Here is a 5,300-nt window from a genome sequence, read left to right on the forward strand (position 1 = left end):
TAAGACAGATATGCACTCGATGAATCCTCGATAACAGCCGGTCCCCACACTTACATCTTGCTCTCCTTACGTCAGTATACGTCATATCAGTCTGTGACGCTGGCTTTGCAACATCTTGCGTGCCCTTAGGTTCGCCGCGACCAACACTTACCATGCACTGACCACAAAAATGTAGGCGCCGCGGCTTCAACCCTGGACCTTTCACATGGGAAGCGAACGCTCTACAAACTGAGCTACGCACCATGCACGAAAAAAATGCGCTATTCCCCATTCTTTCCGCCTCTGATATCGCACGGACACGATGGTTGGTTGGTTTGTAGCGGTGAAGGGAGCAGAGTACAAAGGCGCGGACACGTTCATATACACAAAAGTTCCAAGTAGTTTCGATGCTCTGGTATTACAAATGCAAATTCCGTCTGTTTTTAACATCATATCAGTCTGTGACGCTGGCTTTGCAACATCTTGCGTGCCTTTAGGTTTGCCGCGACCAACACTTACCATGCACTGACCACAAAAAATGGAGGCGCCGCGGCTTGAACCCTGGACCTTTCACATGCGAAGCGAACGCTACGCCCCATGCACGACCAAACTGCGCTATTCCCCATTCTTTGCGACTCTGATGCGCACGAACACGATTGTTGGTTGGTTTGTAGCGCTGAAGGGAGCAGAGTACAAATTCGCGGACACGTTCATATACATAAAAGTTCCAAGTAGTTTCGATGCTCTGGTATTACAAATGCAAATTCCGTCTGTTTTTAACGTCTTAAATTGAAAGAGCCGTCCCAAATTGCTCCGTTTTTACTCCTTGTCGACAACCATACAGCACCTGAGGTAACAAACACATCTCGAGCCCCATTGTGCACTCCATTACGACGACGACGACGACGACCGCGAGAGGCTCTGAGATTTGTGAGAAATACATCTATAAAATGAAATTCAGACTGCCTCGTCGCACCTTATGCTTTCTCAGAACTGGAAAAACACGATCGTGGCACGATTCGAACCTGCAATCTTCGGATCCGAAGTCCAACGCCTTATCTATTAAGCCACACCGTCACTGACGACCAAGTATAACTTACATACGACTCATCTCGAAACGCTCACACCCCCTGAGGAATTGTGTTTTCGTTCCACACAGCCGCTGCCCCTTGCTCTATCCCACCCATTCGTTACATTCAACCTCTTACGAGACCGAAAAAATATAGGCTACCACACACTTTGTGCATTCGGAATCGAAGGCAGGGTGTCCCGCGCCGCATTTGCTACGATGGCCATTTGCTACTTCTGCGGCGGCGGCGGCGATGACGACGACGACGACGACGACATCGACGACCGCGAGAGGCTCTGAGATTTGTGAGAAATACATCTATAAAATGTAATTCAGACTGCCTCGTCCCACCTTATGCCGTACCGCTTTGGCAAATGCTTTATCTGCGCCATTCGCCTTAATCACATCTGAGAGTAATTCTTAATAATATGCCTGTCGGTAATTGTTCGTCATCATAGATACTGTTTGCTATACGGCCACGACGCGCAACTGATTTCCAAAATTCGTCTTCCTCCTGTGAGAATGGAACTCACGACCCCTAGTTTACTAGACCAGTGCTCTACCACTGAGCTAAAGAGGCGCGGCCTAGTGGCAATTTTGTGTACTTCGTCCGTACGGTCGTCTGAATCATCAGACTTCAGCTGACAAACCTTCATATTTTCGACTAATATGTGCAGCTAAGGCGACCCATTACTGCTTGGCTACACATCTGAAACATAGCCGATGTTCTCTCCAAACAAAACCACTTGCACTTCAGAACATGACTTTCACACATGTCTACAAAATCACCTTCACCTTCAAATACAGTTTCTTGCGACTGATGGAGACGTAGGCAAATTTTAAAGTTGCTATTTCCATTACATCTCGTTAATCAGAAAAACGGCAATTTACAACTGCAGCGGAAAAAAATACCGTATCGCCCAGCGTAGGGCTCGAACCCACGACCCTGTGACTAAAAATCGCATGCTCTACCGACTGAGCTAGCCGTGCTAACTCGTTGGATGCCTGCTGGGTAGCAGATCACACAGTACTCGTTTGGGTTGTTTGCTCCCATACAGAATCCCTCCATGCTGCCTAATGTTTTCCTAACGTCACCCTCGTCACGTAGTTCACTTTTATTTCATAATCATTTCTGAGAGGTAAAGGAGTTGCATGACAATCTGCAGAGCTAGCAGCGTCAAAATTAACACACATACTTGATGTGACTCAAAAGCTGAACGAGTTACTTTCCGACGTTGTTATAGATGTGCAAGTGCCAGTCAAAACTCGCGGTGACGGCACTCTGCCGACCATTTCGCTAGTTAACACCGGTCTTGTTGTGTGTTTTTCAAGCTCAAGACCATCTCCAAGCAGAAAATGGTCAACAGCAACATTCAGACGGTTTCGTACTGCACAATTGCTACATTAAAACGGTATGTTTCTTTTTCAGAACTGGAAAAACACGACCGTGACACGATTCGAACGTGCAATCTTCGCATTTGAAGTCCAACTCCTTATCTATTAGACCACACCGTCACTGACGACCAAGTATAACTTATATACGACTCATTTCGAAACGCTCACACCCCCTGAGGAATTGCGTTTTCGTTCCACACAGCCGCTGCCCCTTGCTCTATCACACCCATTCGTTACATTCAACCTCTTACGAGACCGACCAAATATAGACTGGCAAACAAGACCACACACTGTGCATTCAGAATCGAAGGCAGGGTGTCCCTCACCCCATTTGCTACGATGGCCATTTGCTACTTCTGAAGAAACGGCGGCGGCGGCGGCGACGACGACGACGACGACGACGACGACGACCGCGAGAGGCTCTGAGATTTGTGAGAAGTACATCTATAAAATGTAATTCAGACTGCCTCGTCCCACCTAATGCCGTAACGCTTTGGCAAATGCTTCATCTGCGCCTTTCGCCTTAATCACATCTGAGAGTAATTCTTAATAATACGCCTGTCGCTAATTGTTCGTCATCACAGATACTGTTTGCTATACGGCCACGACGCGCAACTGATTTAGAAAATTCGTCTTCCTCCTGTGAGAATGGAGCTCACGACCCCTGGTTTACTAGACCATTGTTCTACCACTGAGCTAAAGAGGCGCGGCCTAGCGGCAATTTTGTGTACTTCGTCCGTACGGTCGTCTGAATCATCAGACTTCAGCTGACAACACTTCATATTTTCAACTAATATTTGCACCTATGGCGACCCATTACTGCTTGGCTACACATCTGACACGTAGCCGATGTTCTCTCCAAACAAAACCACTTGCACTTCAGAACATGACGTTCACACATGTCTACAAAATCACCTTCACCTTCAAATACAGTTTCTTGCGACTGTTGGAGACGTAGGCAAATTTTAAAGTTGCTATTTCCATTACATCACGTTAATCAGAAAAACGGTAATTTACATCTGCAGCGGAAAAAATTTCATTCCACCCAGCGTAGGGCTCGAACCCGCGACCCTGTGATTAAGAGTTTCATGCTCTACCGACTTAGCTAGCCGTGCTAACTCGTTGGATACCTGCGGGTAGCAGATCACACAGTACTCGTTTCGGTTGGTTGCTCCCATACAGAATCCCTCTATGCTGCCTAATGTTTTCCTAACCTCACACTCGTCACGTACTTCACTTTTATTTTATAATCATTTCTGAGAGGTAAAGGAGTTGCATGACAATCTGCAGAGCTAGCAGCGTCAAAATTAACACACATACTTGATATGACTCAAAAGCTGAACGAGTTACTTTCCGACGCTGTTTTAGATGTGCAAGTGCCAGTCAAAACTCGCGGTGACGGCACTCTGCCGACCATTTCGCTAGTTAACAACGGTCTTATTGTGTGTGTTTCAAGGTCAAGACCATCTCCAAGCAGAAAATGGATTACAGCAACATTCAGACGGTTTCGTACTGCTCAATTGCTACATTAAAACGGTATGTTTCTTTTTCAGAACTGGAAAAACACGACCGTGACACGATTCGAACGTGCAATCTTCGCATCCGAAGTCCAACGCCTTATCTATTTTTTTTGTTTCTTTTTTTGTTTTTTTTTCCTTCTCTTTTTGTTTTTTTTTATTTCTTTTTTTTTTTTTTTTAGTTTTGGGCCTCCCATCACCCCTTTTAGCCCATCCTTGCGCTCTCCATAATTCGCCTTCATCGGCGTCGGCTTCTCACGCCATGTACATAACCATAAACTGATGAGACAAGGTTAATCCCTTTATCGTGGAGAAACTAATGTACCCCTTCTTTGGGCTTATTGATAATGTGAAAAAAGAATGAAGTCTTCAGTAGGTAGAAACAGAAGTTATGTTCAGTTTGTTTCCTTCTTCATCGCTGTTGTTTGTTGTCACACTTAAAGCAAATAGGCTTCCTTGACAAAGAAACGTCAGAGGGCATTCCGAAACTGCCTCTTCTCTCTGAAAATGCTTAAAAAAAAACATATGCGGTGAGAAGCAACTATTTATAATGGCTCCTTGAAAAATAAATTAATAAACGTTGAACTCAAAGAACGGCAATTCCGGTAAAAACTAAAATACTTTTTTTTCCACGATTGTAAAGTAATTTAGTAGTGGTGAACACTCTCTTACGTTTGTCTTCCGTGTCCGCAGATATTTCTTGTTAATTCTTTTACATCAAGGTCTTGATTAAAAAATTTGCGTATGTTTCTTTATATTTACTAGTCTTCAGTAACATGTGATGCTCAGTTAGCAGATAGATCCAAAAATCCTCTTGGCTTTTCTCTTCCTTCGTGAAGAGGTAATGTACCGTTGCCGCTTTCAGCCAATTGACTGCGTTGCGTTTCGTGTTAGGAAAGGGTACATCATCCGGTGTCAAAAAGTCCGCAGGCGTTATAGTGTTAGGTGACGTTCGAAGGATGAGTGCCAGCTTTCGTCGGACATTCAGCCATATATCTTTAACCTTGTCACACACGAAACGATGTTCTTCGTTATCAATTAAACTACACGTTGCACACAAAGGCGAATCCGCTAAGTGGATCGTATGAAGTTTCGAGTTTGTTGCAACTTTCCTATTTACAACAAAGTACCATGTTGCTTTCAGATGAGTAGCTAAGTTACGGTTATGAATATTTGCTCATATCACTTTCCAGTTAGAACATGGATAGTTTTGTTCTATTTTGTTGTTCTTCTTTTCTCCCATCAATTTACCATATATTTCTTTTACGTTTGTCATGTCTTTTTCCGGAATTCTTGAATGTAGGTAGCTATATTCTATTAAAAACCATCGTAAATGGTAA

General features: G+C 44.3%; 2 non-coding genes across 2 annotated transcripts; both read right to left on the bottom strand.

The window, feature by feature from the left end:
• Nucleotides 1-1,556: 1,556 nt before the first annotated feature.
• Trnat-agu (transfer RNA threonine (anticodon AGU)) lies at nt 1,557-1,628 on the bottom strand. The gene has a single exon. It is a non-coding gene; the product is annotated as a tRNA-Thr (tRNA).
• A 337-nt stretch (nt 1,629-1,965) lies between these two features.
• Trnak-uuu (transfer RNA lysine (anticodon UUU)) lies at nt 1,966-2,038 on the bottom strand. The gene has a single exon. It is a non-coding gene; the product is annotated as a tRNA-Lys (tRNA).
• Between the last annotated feature and the right edge of the window lie 3,262 nt (nt 2,039-5,300).

Source organism: Schistocerca gregaria, chromosome 3, assembly GCF_023897955.1.
Source record: "Schistocerca gregaria isolate iqSchGreg1 chromosome 3, iqSchGreg1.2, whole genome shotgun sequence".
NCBI classification, from domain to species: domain Eukaryota; kingdom Metazoa; phylum Arthropoda; class Insecta; order Orthoptera; family Acrididae; genus Schistocerca; species Schistocerca gregaria.